Below are 21,359 nucleotides of genomic sequence, written 5' to 3' on the forward strand. Positions count from 1 at the left end.
TAAACGGTTGTTTTCAATAATAATACTTAAAATCAAATTTGTAAGTAAATTTCACCTTCCGCAAATACGTAGGATATACTCGTTCGTATAATGTCATGCACAGAACGCGACACGTGAACTAGTACCTATTGCCCCTGACACGATTTTGGTAGAGACAATATTGCTTATATTATGGGTTTGAATGATTGGAAAGTAGAATAGTAGATTTTATCTATTCTCGTTTGGTTGATACATATCGGCGGCGAAGACTGTCTGTTGGTCTTTTAAATGAATTTAACAGTGATCGGTGTTTTATATCTACGCGTAGTTAACGCCAGGTATCTACCTAAATCATGTCAGTGGCAAATTATTCTGTCATATTCGCAACTCGAAAATATCTTTTTTTTTACCATATCTGCTTCTAAGTTGGATCATACGGCGTCTTCTTGCATCATCCCAAGTTATGCCAGTATTCCGTAGTTCCGCCGTAGATACTCTCTAGATAGCTTTTAGCGGCCTTCCAGGACACCGGAATCCTGTCAGCTTGAAAAACAGACAAGCCAGATTTTCCTCTTGAGACATCCGCAGCACGTAGCCGACCCAGGTCCAACTTCGTCTCTTCATGCCAATATACACCCGATCCTCCTTTTGCACGGCTTTTTTTTTTGCATGGTTTCGAAATAACAAGGTTTAAAAAAGTACTGATTATTTTTTATTTACACTGATTTTTTTGCTTTAACACGGTTTATAAAAACTAAAAAGAATAAAACTACCTAAGTATACTATTATATAGTATGTTTATCAAAAAAATGTATAACAATAAACCACACACCACTGGTGAATACATAATAATATATTGTCACCCGATGCCGCCCAGACATACGTACATACATACACGGCGCCACTATTCAGTCACTTAGGGCTCGATACGAGAGACGCACCGCGTGCTTCATCCTCGGCTAAATCATATTTTTATTTCTCTATGCTAAATTTAATTTAAATCGAAAACTATGTATTTTTATGTATATGTACATATTTTTATGTATAAATAATAAATAAATTCGATTTATTTTTAAGTTCAAGAATTTCGTATTTTGAGTTGATTTTAAGTAATGGAACCTATCTACTATTTTTGTATGGGCACCTTATCTTTTTTTTACACGGTTTTGTTTTGCACGGTATTCTTTGGAACGTATCACCCGTGCAAAAAGAGGATCGGGTGTACATACCTAACTCAAATATCGCAGAATTAACATAAAAACTTGGTCCCAAAACTATTACAATGGACAAACAAACGAAAAGATGAATACCTAGACATATTGTACTGACTGTCTTCAACAGAAACTACGCAACACTACGAAACACTTTATCTAATAACTATACTTAACTTGCATTTATATTATTTAACGTGACCATTTTTATATTTTCTCTTTCTGCATAAATCTCTTTGTATATATTGTACTTATTTGTGCATAACTAAATAGTTTACATGTATACGTAGGTATACTATATGTATTATAGTATACACGGTAAATGCGAAGTGCTTTTAAAGATATTTGAAGTACCCTTTACTTTATGCTCACGCAATGTGATGGCACTACAAAGCTCTTTAGCAAACTACTACTTTGGTGTCTGTTGCAATAATTGCATAGCGTAAAAGTTCCCCGATTTGTTGACTCGAAACTTTTAAAGAGTGAGTAGTTGCAAATAAGTTTAATGCTATTTTAGTTTAAGTATATGTATACAATCTATAGGGGAAGAGCTACAATTATTGGCCAGTTAAGGATTTTTTCAACTTTGTTAATTTTTTGTGGACACATTTCATTAGGAAGGTAAAATAAAAAAATATAATTTGTTAAATTGTTTATTTGTTTATTATAATCAATTATCAGAACATTTAAAAAAATATATTTTTCATCATAAAAAAAATAATCAAAAAAAAGGCAGAAATCTACAATTATTGGCCACTTTTATCAATTATTGGCCACCAAAAGATGCAATTATTGGCCACCCCAAAATTGCTCTAATAACATTATTTAAACGAAAATTAAAAAACAGTTTATGTAATATTATGATCACACATCATTATTAAGTGTTCAATCAAGTAGTTAATGCAACTTTATCGTCATTTTAGTAGACATACGTAACATATTATTTAAAAATACAAAGATCACATTGAGTTACAGTGAGAGAGGTATATTTAATTAAATACGTAGAGATTGTTGGAAATTGATTTTAAAAATTCAAAAGAAAACGTATACCTACCTTGTAGAAGTTAACAAATATCTTGACGTAGCATAGAGGATAAATGAGAATCATTGAAGTTTTCCCACAGTAAGAACAGCATACAAAACTTTTCAGTAGAGGATTTTTGCGGAAGGAATTTTAGTTTTGAATTTTAGCGTGTTTCTTGTTACTGAACGTAAAGACTCTTCACTATGGTTTTTCATATACTCTATTGCTTCTTTTATTCTTCCGTTCTTGACTATATTTCATTCGTTTATTTTGATGCATTTTTATTCTGGAACAATCAACAAAAAAGTTTCTAATATCGGCCATCAAAACTACAATTATGGGCCAGGTGGCCAACATTTATCTACGAATGTCGGAGAAATATAATAAAAACAAAGATAATTAATAATACTGTTAAAACACTATTCGACTAATAAAAATAAATGTAATACTTTATTAATTAGTCACATATTCCATTATTAGCCAGGCCGGCCGATAAAGGAAAATCGACGTATTTTGGAATCAGTTATTGGCCACCATCATAATATACCTACCCACCTATTTTTTCCAAAATATATGTCTAATGATGTATACATAAATTAAATACATAGATACTTTTGTCAATTGGATTAGCATTTTGTATAATATTAAATGTTTAACATACCTTTTAACAGATGTCATGTCCTTGTACAATTTACAACAAATCTCACTTATTTCACGGTTTCGCTCGAACTGTCAGATAAAAATGCGATTTTGAGGTTTTTTTGTAATGCTAAAGGTAACAGTTACCTGTTTTACCAACGGAGGAACAATTGACGAGATTTCTTAATAAGTTAACAGACGGCAATGTTCATTTAATATCTTAAAAAACTAGATTTTATCTGCAAGTGGCCAATAATTGAAACTGGCCCATAATAGTAGCTCTTACCCTAATTATTTTAATGGTATAATCTATTGTGTATTTAATTTATTAAGTTCGTTTTAGTTAGCGTCGTATTTTTATTTGATCAGCCAGCCAGTTCATTAATATGTAGGTAACTAAACCATTATTTCTGCTCAAACGCATAAAATATTGAATTGACCTTTATATCCAACGGAAGTAATTTTTTTTTTGTACCTATAATCGGAATCGTTTACCGAAGTAATAAAATAAATACACAAATCACAAATGTGTTCGTTGTTTTATTTTATTAATCCATTTTTTCTTTCTTTCTTTCAGGTAAGCATCTTTGATCAAATTAGGACCATGACGTCCCAGTCAAGCAAAGCATAAGGTATTCAAACTACAATAATTATAAACTAACCTGTTACATTACAATATCTCCTCATTCTACGAAGTCTAACGATTTAAACTTTTAAAGATACTATATTATTAAAGCTATACTTCAGCTGAGGCACGGTCTAAAACGATCGTGACTACGCAACGCACAGATTGTGCAAACGACGCGTGACGGACAAACGTAATTTGTCATAAAAAATCAACATGCATCCATTTAATATTATGTTTATTGTTATATTCATTGACATGTTTTGTTTTTCGAGTAAATACGCAACATTTTTTAGTCATCTTTACACGATTTAAGACGTCATCACAAAACAAATTGACGTGCGAAAAGGAGACTATCGCTCTCCGACTGGCAACGCATGCAAAATTACGTCCCACCTATAGCTGAAAATTATTTGCCGTTTCACTGAAGTATGCTCTTAAAGTATTTCTGAAACAGCGTCAATTTGAATTTAAATTCATCTTTACGCAAGTGCAATTTAAAGCATTTTGATTGAACATTACTCTTCCAGTTGGCTTCACAAGTGAATAGTGAGAAGCAACGACCAATGCACCATATTTAACAATGTCGTCACCATGGCCCCCACATCCTGAAGCGGGTCGTCATGTCACGAAGCTTGGCGGGCTTCCTACCTATCGCTAAGGTTAAGGGCAGTCTGATGTCTTTCACTTGTATTCTTTAAATGCTATTTCGCGGAACCAAATTAAGGCATTCCGTGTAAATTTAGCGATTTTTTCTATTTTTAAATAAATTCACTACTTATACATTATTCAGCCGTCGACACTCGGCATCATATTACGAAACACCGACAGCGATCCCTTTTGTGGTAGCAAAGTAACATGCGACCCTTCGCCATTTTTACTACTCAGCGAAAACACACTAAAATAATTGTAAAATAAAATTCTACACGTGAGTTATATAACACGACATTCCATTGCACAGCCACATATCTTCTAATACTAAAACTTTGTAAGTAAAATAGCGCCGCAGGCGACTTTTTTAATTTATTTTGTGTGTTTATCTCATTTAACTGTTCGACCCACCACGTCGCCCCCCTCGTGGGGGCCATGGTCGTCAGACACACATACAGAAGGTAGAATATGAGGTAGAAGGGTAGAATTATTATTCACTTTCAGTATTTACACCATTTCTCCTAGCTTTAAAATACTTGCAGTTAGGTATGTGAGAATTCCCAAGCGAAAATAATTCGGATAAAACTTCTAATCAATGATGTTGTATTACCGGATGAGTAGTTAGTTACCATACAAATGTCAATTTGAAACTGTACCTACCACAACAGAATATATTACGAATATCATCTTATAATATTTCCTTGTAGGTATAAATGCGTTAAGGGGGGACATGCTCGTCGAAGGTCAAAATTGAGTTTTTATTGTATTTTCAAACCATGATCCTGGACACTCCTTAAACGTTGTAGATAATCTATTTAAATAATTTTGAAGCCTTATTATCCTTTATAGTTATTTTAAACATTTGATGACTGCACAAAGTATTTTTGATACATAAAATAGTATTCTTTTAAACCTCTCGCTCTAATGTTTTAGAATATAGTCATATTTCGGTACATAACTGTGCAGTGGTGTTAAGATTTTTTACATTTATTAATTTTTAAACGCATTTATAAAACCATTAGTATAATTTATTACGAGATAATTTTTGTAAAATATTCACGATAAAAAAATATATTGATAATCTCTGTGATCCCAAATTTGACAAGAATTAGGCATTTTATTATTCAAAAAATCGGCAAGATTAACACATTTGAAGATGAATCTAAAGATACTTATTATAAGCTATGTCTTTGACCATTCAAGTGTGATAAAAATCTTATGAATAATGATTGCTTTATAATAATTATTGACCTAAGAATAAGGTAGTGTTTTTTTGAAATACGCCATTTCTTTTGTCATTCCCTAGTGGTTAAGCTACAACATACGGCCGTAGCCATAAAATGACAAACTATAATTAAAGTAGGGAGTAAAATTATGTTAACGCGCGTGTTTGAACATGTACCTAACCGAATTTTTTTTTATTTTTTTTTAAACGGTACATGTTCAAACACGCGCGTCAATATTATTTTACTCCCTACTTTAATTATAGTTTGTCAATTTATTGCTACGGCCGTATGATGTAGCCTAACCACTGGGGAATGACAAAAGAAATGGCGTATTTCAAAAAAACACTACCTTATTCTTAGGTCAATAATTATTATAAAGCAATCATTATTCATAAGATGTTTATCACACTTAAATGGTCAAAGACATAGCTTATAATAAATATCTTTAGAATTATCTTGAAATGTGTTAATCTTGCCGATTTTTTGAATAATAAAATGCCTAATTCTTGTCAAATTTGGGATCACAGAGATTATCAATATAATTTTTTATCGTGAATATTTTACAAAAATTATCTCGTAATAAATTATGCTAATGGTTTTATAAATGCGTTTAAAAATTAATAAATGTAAAAAATCTTAACACCACTGCACAGTTCTGTACCGAAATATGACTATATTCTAAAACATTAGAGCGAGAGGTTTAAAAGAATACTATTTTATGTAACAAAAATACTTTATGCAGTCATCAAATGTTTAAAATAATTATAAAGGATAATAAGGCTTCAAAATTATATAAATAGATCATCTACAACGTTTAAGGAGTGTCCAGGATCATGGTTTGAATATACAATAAAAACTCAATTTTGACCTTCGACGAGCATGTCCCCCCTTAAGACCGTTATCATGAGTTCCAGAATATCACCTGTATAATATGTTAGGGTTGTAAAACTGTGTTTCTAACAGTGTCCATACAGCCAAGAATAGGAGCTTAATGGAATTTCTTCTGAGCTGTATCATTCATAAACCATGTGCGTGCCCTGGGGCTCGATTTCCTAACTATTATCTCGTGTGACACCAGACGACATGACGTAATTGTGACGTCTGGTGCCACACGAGACGATAGTTAGGAAATCGGGCTGCTGTGCGCCGATTCTGTAGCGGGTCAGGGTGAAAGTAAGTACTATTGTACTTTGGCGAGTGTATTTTACAGGGAACTCAGAAATAATGGGAACTGAAATACACAACGGGTAAGGCGATAGCAGGTAACCGACTCGAGTAAGGATGAATCCGGGTTAAACTTACACACGTGTCTAGAATACGCTTAACGTCGAATACTGAAAACTGCTCTCGGCTTATGCATTTACGCTCATTTAATGTTGGTGTATTACACACACTATTGCACGTGCATAATGCGTGCTTCATTTTCGTAGGACACTCACACATTCAAAAGCCTGCTTCACCATGCGGCGTATTGAATATAGCCTATTGGTATTCTATTTATTATCTGTTCTGTGGTATTTTACAACGCTTTTATTAGCTCGTATTCTTATTTATCCGGTGGCTGTTTATCCAGTACAAATCTTGCAATCGATTTTTAACTAACTTCCCAACTAGCTAGACATTTGAAACTTTTAGAATATATCATAACACGATGCCAATGCATTCTTTTAATACTTTTAGCCATCTTTAAATAGCATTGAATTAAATTTTCAGTTAATTCTGTTTTGTATGAGAAGTTATTTCGCAAGAAATCCGTAATCCAATCCACTATTATTGGTTGCTAAGCGGGGGTGGTCCTAGCAACAAAATTATTAATATACACGTGCGTTAGTATGGAAATCAACATGACATGTCAGTATTCTATATTTGTTTGTTTGTTCATTTTTTATTTACTTCATATCAAGTACAAGTTTGAGCATATTGAGCATAATAATTGAACAGAAAATTTAAAAACGTTGTATCTAAAAAGTTCTTTTTATTTCGTAATTATTATTTCATGTTGTCGTTGGGTAAGTAAGTAGCTTAAAGTGCGGCCACACCGGCAACAAGTCGCGCGACAACTCGTTAAATTTTACGATAATTATCATAATTGCTTAAGAAATTTTACGATAATTATCATGCTTATCGTAAAATTTAACGAGTTGTCGCGCGACTTGTTTTCGGTGTGGCCGCACTTTAACAATCTACTTAAACTTTGCTTATACAATGTCGCATTTTTCATTGATTGGGCGGGCGTGCGGTGTGTTTGTATGATCATATCGAAGTTCAGTCAACTGATGTCATTAACATTTCAAGTTTATCCTGTTTTTCTAATACCTCAAACGTATTTTTTAATAAAAGTGTTGTATGGCTTACAACTGCGGATTATAATTTTATTTGTCTGTACATGTAGGTATTGTGGTTATTTAATTTGTTTATATATACTTACAGAAATGCATTATTTTAATATCTAATAATAAGCTGAAAACACCAAATTACGTATTAATATTATAATTAAAACGTTCAGAAATCCATTGTATGAAACTTATTATAATAATCATAGAAATTTTACAGTATCTAATCTGTCCAACTGAAGGTTGTACAGGTTTAGACAGATTTCATCTTTCAATCGACATAATGTAATATAAGGTTACTCCCGGATGATGTGATTGGCATCCAGTAATCCGTTTGCTTGTGTGAAATACAACGAGTACAGAGTCTATCTATGTATAGGTATAGACTACGGGCTCTCAACCTGCAACCCCAGCCACATTTATACATAAATGCATTTTTGATAGGGTGAACAAAACATATTCAAAACAATCATACAATACAATTTTACACGCTTTCTACGTTTCCCATGTGAATTATCAGGGCTTTGAACCGTCATTTTTTTCGTTTCAGTTTTCGTTCCGGTTCAAGTAATATATTTGTAAGTATATATATGTATATATATATATATATATATCGGTTCGGTTCTGGTATTTATTTATATTAAAAAATTATTTTCTACTACAATTTAGAACATTTTATGGTACTAGTATGATAGCCCGGTGCTACGCTACGAAACCAATGAGTTGCACCGCACGGCGGCGCCGTAGCCATATATTTTTTTAAATACGACAACTGAAGTGGGGCGTAAGATCATGTTAACGCGTGTCTTTGAACATGTACCTAACCGAAAAAAACGATTTTTTCCGATTCGGTTCCGGTTTTTTCCGGTTTTCGGTTCAGTTTGGTTCGAAGCCCTGAGAATTATCCGTTACATTTTAACATGAATTCGCATTAACATTCCATTTCTTAAAAGTTACTCACTGTTGTTTCACTTGGATTATAAAATGTTTGGAGTGTTATTGTTAATTCTAAAACATTGAATAGGTAATTCATATTCACATCTGTTTCGGGTCACATCCTCAAAACGATTTTTACTGCAGAACATATTTGATTATACATTACTCGATATTTTAGAATTGACTTTAAATTGGTTTTTAAACCAAACGCCAGTCCAATAATCATAAAGAAATGAAGATCTCCAATTATATTCAACTATAATATCTAATAATAATCAGAAATTAAAGATCTTGGCATATTTCGCCTTTCATTCTCTTGAAGCTCGTAGGTCAATTCTGCTCTTAAAGCATTTTTCCCTGCTCTTACGTGGTATCGTTTTCAATCCCGATATTCTAGAAAATTTGAATTTTTACGCACCCGTCAATTACATGCGTGGTCGCAGCCATGACCTATTTTGGGTGAAAGCTATTTCCTCATGTCAGGCTCACCAGGCACCAATAGCGAGGGCTGTGCGGCTGGTCAATGCACTCCCTAGAGATGTAGATATTTTTGGCGATCCATTATATATTCTGTTTTTTAAATTCTATTTTGTTTAATTTGTGTTTTTTTTTAATTATTGTTGTTTTTTTTATTTAATTTCTTTTGTGTAAAACTATTTTTGCTTTGTTTTTTATTCTCTAACTGATCACTTGTAATTTTTATTCTAAATGGCATGTTGTGAACGTCCCGAATTAATAATTTGTTATTTACTAAACGTATATTTTTCAAATAAATATATAATGGGTCATTATATTTACTGTCTCTATCTATTGTAAAATACCACACTGTTTCTAGTTTCTTGAAGATTATTTTTTTCCATGGGCGATCCACTTTTTTGTGGATAGGTATTTTACATTTTCATACCTATCGAAATCGTTTGTTCCAACTTTCAGCCTAATTTTCTGATTTTCAGTCGATGTGGTTAATCGAGTCTCGATTTCCGGCATCGGAGACCGTGACGATACGTCAACTCCATTAATAAAAGTAATTACGTACTTACACATAAAATACACATGGTAAAAAATCAGTTGACTATTTAGTAATTCGCGACCTCTTAAAAAACACACCTGGGCCGCCACCTGTATATTGAGAACCCGTGATAACACCGAAACGAATATAATTAAAACCATGTCCGATTTTAAGAAGATCATAGGGCACCCACAGAGTGTAGGTTTATTCGATGAGAAATGTATATTAGCCACTTACTCAACTCTCTATTTATTAGATCCATACACACATTGAAGAACAAAATGTGATTTTCCGGGATTTGAACCCGGGTCCCACGACATTATAGGCCGTCACGTTAGCCGCTCGGCCATCATGGGAGTAAATGCTAATATTATATTGCCCACGGTGTTTTTTTTTTGGTTAGTGTTTATATTAACGATTGCTTACATCAATCTCAAATTAGCATTGAAGGAGTATTATATAAATATTATTTATTTTCAATAAATTAGAACAGCTCGTTTGATATGCTATCGGCAGTTTTGCAATACCTGTTGAACGATATCTCAAATTTGGACAATCTTGTCTTAACAAATCTTGATCACCGATGTTGAGTTTACTAATATTACTTACTAAAATCGCAAAATAGTTTGCCCGTTCGATTTTGTTATTGAAGATACGAGTACACTAACCAGAGATTATTTATTAGAAATAAAGAGTATTAGGGCATTGTAGTTATTTTTTAATGCGCCATAATACATAGGTAATAAAATACAATATGAAATTATAAACAGTATGAAAGAAAGACTTAATTACTAATAACAAGCAATATAAAACACGAAAGAAGGAGAGGCAGAGAGTTTTTATCTCAATATTAGAATAATAATAATAAAGACAATTCCAAACAATTATAAATTTGACTTATTTTAAACGTCCACAAACATTATAAAGTTAGTCAAACATTATCAAGTAGGCTAATCGCATAGTATCACATCCGTCTTGCGACCGGGTTATCATGAAGATCGCAGAGGTACGACGGTACGAGTGATATTGGCGGGAATGACATTAATTATTGATACTTGACAGTATGAACGGATTGTAAATTAACCCACAAATAAGTGAAAAGAAATGCCTTAAAGGATATCAGTTATTAACACATTTTCAGCCGGCTGAGTCTCCGTACATGATAGATTAACTAAGGCAGTATATATATTATATTGTATATTGTATCGTGTATTACTATTGAATATCAAAATAATAATATGTATACTTATTGCGAATCATTTCAGTGTGTGAAATACCATGCAGCTATACTTGTATACAAATTGCATTAGTCGTTTAGAACAGTGCTCCGCAACCGTTGTGACGAGACGATGCTAGGTGTGCCGCGGAGCATTGCTTAAAAAAAAAAACACAAATAGTTTTGTATATTTTACAATACTGAACTTGGCTGGTACATTTGAGCACCTGCATGAACTTAATAAAATAATGCAAGGTCAGAATGAAAATATATTTACGTGGTCTGATAAATTAGAAGGATCTCTACAAATGTACCAAAGGACCTACCAGACCACCAATGAAAACAAGCAATTGATTTTGGATCCTTTTCAAAAACATTTAACTTTGCTTCAAAAGAAATTTCATCATTACTTTCATACAATCAATACGACTGGATTCGAAACCCTTTCACAAGATCCCTTTTCGTGGAATACAATTTATTATTATTGTGTCAATACTCGACAAATAATTATTGTTAACCCGACAACTAACCATAATTCAAGTAGATGTATTAATAAATACGAAAAATTGCTAAACATAGAATCAATACGATTAATTTTACCTCGTACACCATTTGTAAAACGCTATTTTAAAGTATCACACTGTCTTTAACCTTAGCGATAGGTAGGGGGGGGGCGAAGATTCTGGCCTGGGGTCCATGTGGTGTGTAAATTGTTTTACGTGTGGTGTGCCGCGGAAATCTGGGAAGACCTTTAGTGTGCCGTGTGTGAGAAAAGGTTTCGGAGCACTGGTTTAGAATATAAACACCTACGAGTATCTCCTATACACACTGATCTTGATCTATAATCCCACCGTCGTAAAAGTCCTGCAATTTTGTATGGATGTATATATATATATATATTGTTTATTATATTAATATGTAATGGTTTATTATACACAATCAATAAGTCAGCTAGGCCTCGTAATCCGATACAATACATAAAAATAATAGCTTCCCATATTTCTCTATCGAGGCGCGCCCACCTTTCCATTTGACAGGTCATCTCTCCCGCATGAGTAATGTATTGGTATTTCGTTACTAACAAGATAATCATGTACCCGGTCAAATTGAAATGTATGCGAAAGGACATACAAAGAATAAGGATTGTGTAGTTTTATATTAAATATAGTTAAGGGGGAAGGTGTTCCATGTCAGCTATTTTCTGGTATTTTCAGAGGTTAAGCCTGAATAGTACGTAAGATTTGTAGAAAAACTATTTATATCATTATGAAGCTTATTCATCGTCAAATATTTATGTAAAACATTTGATAACTACATAAAGTATTTTTATGACGTAAAATAATATTCTTTGAAACCGTGAAACGTGATAATTGAGAACGAAGCCATATTTTTGTGACATTAATAGGCTGTGATGATGACAAATTTTTCCCTTAATTATTATCTCAAACGATTTATTATAGATAGTTGTAATGTTATAAAACATAATGTAGTAAAATATATTCAGTATAATTATAATATTTGCAGTTTCTATTGGTTCTAAATCTAATGGAAGCGAGTGGACATTTTGTTATTTAAATATGCTACAATTATAGACATACGAAATAATATAAAGCTACGTATCAGAAGGTTTATCATTAATCATTGAATAAATGATGAAATATCTTGTTAGTTATAAATTTATAATACTAAATAGAGACCTTTTTAAAACAACTGTTTCCACGAAATATTCGACCATCTTGATATCCGCCAGACCCACCTGCGAATTGGTGTATGATGTATGGAATCTTTAGCTGGTATTATTTTAACTTTATATGACCAAAAAAATACGCCAACACACAAGTATTGTACAAAAATATGTTTATAAAAGTGAATGCTACAAATTGAACACAAAAATAGGCGAAACAAACACAAATTCGAACATATTATTCAAAAGGAAAACATATTTTGACATTTGAGGACAAAACAAAAAAAAATCTGAAGAAATTTGTATTTGCGTCAATTCTACGTTATGTCATACTAAATCATACATTATAATTTTTAACACTGTTGCAATCTATTTTGCCTAATATTGCAACATAGCAATCAGTTTTCTGTCCCTTTCTATAACTATCTCCCTCTACATTCAAAATAATTATGATTGTAGTAGGTATGTATTTTATAAATTGTGATAGATTTTATTTTATTTCAGTGACATATATCGGGTCGTCCAGTATTGCCATATCTACTAAAATATTATTGAATTGATATTTTAGTAAATAAGAGAATGAAGTTTTTCACCATTTGTATCTACTATTAGTTTTACTATTTTTATTTAATAAATAATACTTATGAGGTTTTACGAATTTCACATTTGTTATTAAACATACTTACATAATTTAGAACACCCCAAACACATCGCGAAGTAAAAATATCTATATTTTTTACTTAGCCAAAATTATGAATCAACATAGGTTAGGTACCTACTGATGTTTATATTACAGAAAATTTAACTTTTACTAAATTATGAATTTGCGAGATTATAATAATACAGATGATTTTAAAGAATACTTTCATCAAATAACATAATAATGGATGCCTGTACTTACATAATATTTTCCAATGTAATTTTTTTTTAAAAAACTAACTTTAATTTCGAAAGTTTAGCCTGGCAATACTATGAACGTCATTTATTTCAGCGGGAATGCGAAATTTTCATCCTCGGTTTTTGACATAGGTACCTAACAATATTATCACAATTATTTATATCGATTGTACTTACAAAAAATGCCACGAACTCACTATCCGATGGCTGGAAGTTCCAAAAAAAGACGTAGGAGAAAAGATGGAAATATTAATACATTAAAAACACAAAGGTTTGAAATTATTATTTTATAATTTGACATAATTATACATAGTTGAAAAAACCACATTTCACAGAAAATTTTGGTTCACAATATTTATTTATCTTGCAAAAGGAAGTTTTGCGTATTACTTATTAATACACACAATTAAGTATAATGATCATTTGTACTTATATTATTTTTATATTATGTTTGTGCCATGTCTTATTCGAAATTAGTGTGTCTGTGACAAAAATTATAATCTGGTACAATAATTAATAGCAGCTATACATTTTGTTTTCTGTTAACTATCTACTAAACTAATATTTTTGAATGTATTATAGTATTGATATATTGCCGAAGACTATGCCTGAGCATGGAAATCCTCAAAGCATACTACCTGAACCAGAATTTCATCCCACATTTGAACACGAACACGAAGAATTTATTATAGAAAATGAAATTGAAGATTCAAGCCCTAAATTCCGTGTAGAAGGCCGTAGAATTATAGACTTTTCATATTTTTTCCAACAACTTCAATTAATTAGCCACCATGATTCTCCATTTAATTGTAATTTATCACATTTAGAAATTTTTGGGGAAAATCGGGATAACTTTAGTAGTACATTTTTTATTCAATGTAAACTTTGTGGTAAAAAATTAAAATTATATACCACTGAAATGAACAAAAACAAAATGAATCTGTGTGACGCATTTGTATCCAGTATAATCAGTATCGGCAGTGGATTTTCAAATCTGGAAGACATGTGTTCAGCAATTGACGTACCATCGATTACAGCAAGAACATACAGAAAGAGTCAACAGAAGGTGTACGAGTGGTTTGAAGAAACCAAAAATAAGAGTATGGAAAACGCTGCGAAAGAAGAGCGACAACTTGCAATCGAAAATGGTGACGTCGATTCTTCTGGTATTCCCATGATATCAGTTGTTGCAGACGGCTGTTGGTCGAAACGTTCATACAGATGCAATTATTCCGCAGCATCTGGCGCTGCCACGATCATTGGTCAAAGAACCGGAAAGATTTTGTACATGTCAGTGAAAAATAAATATTGCGATTTGTGCGCCAAAGCTAAAAATAAAAATATCCCTGCTCAACAACATAAATGCTTTTTAAATTATACCGGTCCGTCAGGTGGAATGGAATCTACAGCAATATTAGAAGGCTTTAAAGAATCTATTAATACACATGGATTGATTTATTCAAAATTGATTGCTGATGGAGATTCCAGCACATACAAAAAAATTCTTGATTGTCACCCTTATCCGAATGTAACTGTCGAGAAAGTTGAATGTAAAAACCATTTAATTAGAAATTATTGTGGCAAAATAGAGGCATTAACCAAAGACACAAGATATCCCTTGAATGTAAGAAAAATCATTGCGTCAAGAAAAAGACGTCTGCGGAAAGCCGTCATAGGTGCAATCAAGTATAGAAAACTACAAGATAGTACTTTCGAAGAAAAGGTTATCGCTCTGAAAAAAGATTTATTTAATGGACCGCACCATGTTTTTGGAGACCATACTTCTTGTCTACCATATTTTTGTACAAATGAACCAAATACAGAGGACATGCTTGATGTAAATTATGTACCAGCATTAAAAGAATGCAGTCTATTTTCTCAATTAATGATATATAATTCTCGTTTGGTGCTAAATTCAAAAAGTTTAATTTATAATTTTTCTACTAATATTTCAGAATCTTTTAATAACATGATTGCAAAATTTGTAGGCGGCAAGAGAATTAACTACTCTCAAAGACAATCGTACATGGGACGATGTGCAGCGGCGGTAATCGCATTTAATACAAATAAGTTACATTGCACAATTCAAAAACAAGTTTATAAAAATAGCCCAAAAGCCTTCATAAATCGCTTAGAATCAAGAAGGTTGAAAATAAATAAAAAAAAAATAGGAAAATCTTGGCGAAAACCAATACATACTGTTCCTTTATCTAATCCAGATTATGGAGAGAGTTGCCAAAAACCTGATATGGACAAAAATCAATATCAATTGTTAAAAGAAACTTTTTTGAAAAAACTCAAACTGACAAACTATGAGAGGAGGGATATAGAAAGACGCACCGTATTACAATCTGAATGTGCAGAATGGCTAGAAAGGCGACGAAACCTTCTTACTGCCTGTTTTTGGTAAGGTGTGTAAGCGGCGAGAAAATACAAAATTTGGGCCTTTGGTAAAACGTTTATTATATAGCCAATCATTAGCCAACGTGAAAGCGGTAAAATATGGTAAAGAAAATGAATCAATAGCTTTACAACAGCTTAGTGTACAAGAACGGATTAAGATTGAGAGATGTGGATTGTTTATCGATGATGTGTATGATTTTATCGGTGCAACGCCAGATGGCATCAGCGATGATGATACAATTATTGAAATAAAATGTCCTTTCTCAGCTGCTGGAATAAGTGCAGATGAAGCTATTGTACAGAAAAAAATTAAATTTTGGAAAGTAGATAAAGACAGAAATATGGTAATAGATAAAAATCACGATTGGTACTTCCAGATTCAGGGGCAGCTTCATATTACTAAGAAAGATGTCTGTTTATTTGGAGTTTGGACGGGACATAATTTTCCTGTTAAAATAGAATTAATCAAAAAAGACGAGACATTTTGGATTGAAAAGATTGAAAAAAAGATATATCACTTTTATATGAATTGTCTACTGCCAGAAATAGTAGATCCCAGAACCAGTAGATCTATGAATATTAGAGAACCAGAAAGGCTGAATTTCTAAATTTTTATTTTAAATTTTATTATGCTTAATATATTTTCAACAAGTCTATATTACATCACTATTTTATAGTTCATCAAGATATATCTAATTTACTAATATAGTTTACTGTTACGAGACACCCAGAACGAGTGTAATTTTATGAAATTAAAAATAATATGTATACTTACATCTAAATAATGATACCTGCAGATCTTGCTGGCGATTCCACTGTGCCATATTTTGTATAAGCATTCGTCTCTGCAGCCGTGAGTTTTGGTTCCGTGTAAAAAGTACATTTTGTTCTCAAGGTCAAAAACCAAATTGGTTGTGCCAATGGCTTATAACCATTCCTCATAAATGATTATAACTGATATCACCTCATAACTGATCAGTGCCACGCACGAGTTAACTCGCGGGATCTTTTAAACGTCATAACTTCTGAATGAACTGTTTGTGTATATTTTCTTAACAATATTTATTATTTTAGTGTGAAAATATTCACGTTAAACATGTTGATTTGGTAAATTTTCACAAATATTTATCATTCTATTCTTATTTCATATTTTTAAGGGATTCATTTTATTCCAAAAATAACTGACCTACAAGTACCCACCTGGTAAAAATTGAATTTGGATTGGATGGAATTTCCTAGTAGATTTTCCAACTAAACAACATGACGCTTTCTATATATTATTTACTGTTAGTTTTGAAATTATTGTATTTGAAATAAATAATGTATCAATAATACACATAGAAATCAATAGATATATAAAATAGATATCACAGTTTAAAAATCAGAAAGATCAATGCATATTACCATTGTTTATGTTACAATATAAAACAACATTTATCATTGAACGTAGGTACCAAGAAAAATAGACTTCATTAAAATGTGTCAATATAGTATATACCCGATATAATTATATAAATTATTATATTGTTAATTACTCTGTGGGGTCCATATATACTGCTTCAATTGTAATTTAATTTTACAGTATAATTATTTATGTTAAGTACTTGATTTACTTATTATATGTACAAATGTAATATACTTACCTACTTATTAGGATATATCTTGGTGAATTTTAAAATAAGAGGAAATTAAATGGAGGTCATCGTGTCTAACTAGATGTCTAACTAGACGTTGTTAAGTCTTATATAAATATTTATACATTATTAAATTGTTTTTCTGTTTTTTATTGATGTAAAGACATGGCATGTATTCAAAGTAATAACAAATTAGCTGTGTACTATTTATTTAACTTATATTAAAACCCCAAGATTGATTTCGTCTTACGACATATTTTATTCTTCTAAGTTTTACTATGACATTGTAATATGAACCATGGATATAGTATAGTACTTAAAAAAATCAAAACTGGTAATATATTATTTCAATATTTAATTGTCAATTTTCATTTGAAGTCAGCATTTAATTACTGGTATAACACATAATTATTAACTGATATCTACAACTTCAGATGGACAAATTAATTGATATATCATATTATCAGTTTTCATTTCCTTTCAACAATGTATTCATTCTAGCAGCTATTTTAAATATCTTACTAGTTTTTATGTCATGGCACCTTACAAAGGCTCCGAGCAACCGTATACTGAGCTTCGAGAACAGATGTTTACGACGGATACTGGGTGTGCGGTAATTTTAGAAGTAACGGGAGATAAAAGAACGCACCAAATAGCCTCGCATCACGTTGAGAGTGAATACGCAACTTTGTACCTGGCCCGGCCACGTGCTGCGAGTGCCTGAAGAGAATCCCAATCTGGTTTGCCTGTTCTTCAAGCCAACCGGATTCCGGCGTCCTGGATGGCCGCTAAATACTATCTATATAGCATATCTGGCGGAGTTACGGGCTGCTAGTATGACCTGGAACGATGCAAAAAAACTAGAGTGACAGAGATTCTTGGAGGCGCCGCATTGTATCCATATGCTGCAACTAAGATGCAAATATAGCCGAAGAGAAGAATTAATATACAGCATCTAGAAAACTTAAAGTCTTTGAAATGGTGTTAGAAAGACAATGTTTCTAATATCAAAGTGATATTGAGGATGAAAAAGAAAAGACTTGGAGAGTAAGCTCTACCAAATGACATACCTGATATGATACAAGTAACTGATATGCAAAATTATATTATATTTTATAATATTATGAATTAATTTAGCAACTTTTATATCATTATCGATAATAAATTTAGTGCAAAAATGTAATTATAAAATTGTTTTATTTTTTAAATATGTATGCGAGATAGATATAGCTATAGGTTACAAACATTAGTCACTTTATATTTACCTTTTGTAATTGTACTATTAAATCTATAAAATGGGTATATATGCTTGATGGTCTACGTCATAAATAATATTATATGAATCACGCCATGTTCGAATCCTACGCCGAAAGTCGGATTTATTTCATTATTAATTAAAAGATTTATTTCATTCCATCTTATTCATATGAAACCGTCGACAAGCAAAGATCTCGGTAGACATTTTCTCCATCTGCAAAAAACATAATATGAACTGTTAATAGTGTGATTTTTAATCTTTTATAGTGTGCGACTGTTTGAAGAATGGTAATTAAAACGGATTAGTGATAATACAAAGCATCAAAAAAGATTGATTAACTAAAATAAAGTAATCAGGTAGGTAACATGTTTAATAACAACTAGAACGCCTTAGATTATATCAAACAAATAAATATGAAATCACAGGCATTCTCGCAATAACCTCCAAACTAACCACGCAACTAACCTCAAAAAAAGTAGTCGGAATTATGAAACATTGAAAGTATGTGTAGACTAAGAAAACAATAAATTAACACTTGAATAATATATGCAAAACACACAGAATACTACTACAGTAATAAATAACATAATATTGTACTTACAGATAGTGTTTCTTATTCCTGATATAAAACACAAATCCTACGTTAGGTATCTTGCAATTTGCTATCAACATAATCTGACAGCAGAGAGTTTTTTCTATTAGTCTATGGCCAAAAATACGGATTTACTTGGCCGGCTAAAAAAAAGATTTTAATATAGCAAGAACATTTTGAATATGCGACAAATAAATAAAAGTATATATAATATAGTTGTTAAAAAAATCTGTGTACATTATAAAATATATTTAATATTATAAATACATATATTTTTTAAATTCATGTTATAATTTGTAAACGACGAAGCACGTCAGCTAATACGCATAGTAAATGTTTAAACTTTGGTAATCAAATTCGAATGTGACAGAAAGAGAAAGAAAAACTTTTTAATCATATTAGCATGCGTAAAAGAGATGTAACATAATATCACTTTCACTTTAAAAATCATACCTAGTATTCAATGTCATAGTTCAACTTTAAATGAAAAAACAGAAACTCTAGGTAAGCATGTGTGCCCTTAAAAATGACTTGCACCTCAATTCCTTTTTTCAGATGTCTAAAATTACTAGCTGCCAATAAATATACAACCTGATCAGGTATTGATTAATCAAAGTTGAAGAGTCAAATTGAAAAATTAATCACTGTTATTTTGTAGTCTATCCTGCTTTCACATCATTAATACAATAATCTTAAAACCAAACGATTTGTCGTGTGTATACGTAAAAACCGCTTTGGAAATTAATTCAGCGTATTTAAATCAAATATGCAAAAAATACTGCATCATCTATTCTATTTCCGTTCTAATTTTTGTTTTATCCACCGCCGCAATTAGTTAATTGGTAGTAATTAATGTACGAATTGGTGTAATTACGGCGAATAAGTTCGCTTTCGGCAGTTAACAGAATAATAAACCGAAACCGGTTAACCGAACGTTTTTTAAATAACCGAAAATCGGGTAATTTTATTCGGCAACCGGTCAAAATCTCAGGTATTTAAATGAAAGAGACAATTAAATATACTATAATAGCTTGGCAACAAATAAATTTGGTAGCAAAATTAATTGTCACTATACATAATATATTTGTGCTTATTTATTATGCATGCCAATATACTAGGTCATTTATTTTTCATATTGTCCTTGCAGAGTAGTTAAATTTCCGACAATGTAATAAATAATTTAACGACTGTCTCTTTTGCTGTATAAAATGCACTATACAAATAAGGACTCATTTAGACATGACAAATAATGTTTTTTAAAGCGCACGTTTTGAACCGTTTAACCGGTCCTGATTCCTAAATAAACCGAAAACCGGGTAGTATTTTTACCCCGGTTAATTGGATGCCCTAATTGTATGCAAAATCAAGATAAACTCAATTCAAGTCATAAATTGTGTTATCGCGGAGTTTCTTCAATATAAACTATATAATAGTGTAATATGTCGTAATGGGTCATTTGAAATGCAGGCAGGTCATGCAATTTTTTTTTAATATTCTCTCACCTTGCGTGATGTTTATGGTAAACATATTAAGTGAGCGGTTGGGGGAGTTCGTCACGAAGTCACCGTGCGTGCTCCCCGTCGAGTTATTTTATTTTTTAAGATTATTTCTTGTATGTAACTAACTCTCATCCATTGGACATTTTGCAATATTCTAATCAGGCGTAGAGAAAATAACGTTAATGCACTTTGTGCGACGGGTGGAGCAATTCATTTATTTATTTATGTTAGTAAATTAATGTTTATCTTATCTGTCTATACCAGTGATGCACAAACCGCGGCCCAAAATAGCATTTGTTGCGGCCCATAATAACACGTACCTAGTTTATCACGAAATTTTCATCGAATACGATAAAATTCTATTTTCCTATATGTATACCAAGTCATATTGTGCAAATACGTATTAAGTATGTACGTAATGCAGAATGGAAAGTAATTGGAGTAGGTAGTTGATATTATGTAGGTAACTATTAAATTAAAAATAATAAAATGTATGCCTCGTCTAGTATATAATATACCATTTTTTTTCAATACTTTTACCCC

The 21,359-nt window shown here is 31.7% G+C and overlaps 1 protein-coding gene and 1 long non-coding RNA gene across 2 annotated transcripts in view; one reads left to right on the forward strand and one right to left on the reverse strand.

Annotated features, from left to right (window-relative positions):
- Positions 1-21,359, forward strand: part of LOC147063960 (phospholipid-transporting ATPase VD) — a 314,315-nt gene that overhangs the window by 201,260 nt on the left and 91,696 nt on the right. The window lies entirely within an intron of this gene.
- Positions 17,703-19,427, reverse strand: LOC147063963 (uncharacterized). The gene is made up of 3 exons (XR_015072009.1): positions 19,327-19,427; positions 18,733-18,938; positions 17,703-18,308 (listed from the first exon to the last, which is right to left on the reverse strand). It is a non-coding gene; the product is annotated as an uncharacterized LOC147063963 (long non-coding RNA).

The sequence above is a fragment of the Rhyacophila brunnea genome, unplaced genomic scaffold (assembly GCF_057557595.1).
Source record: "Rhyacophila brunnea isolate RB1 unplaced genomic scaffold, BYU_Rbru_1.0 scaffold_8, whole genome shotgun sequence".
Taxonomy (NCBI): Eukaryota; Metazoa; Arthropoda; class Insecta; order Trichoptera; family Rhyacophilidae; genus Rhyacophila; species Rhyacophila brunnea.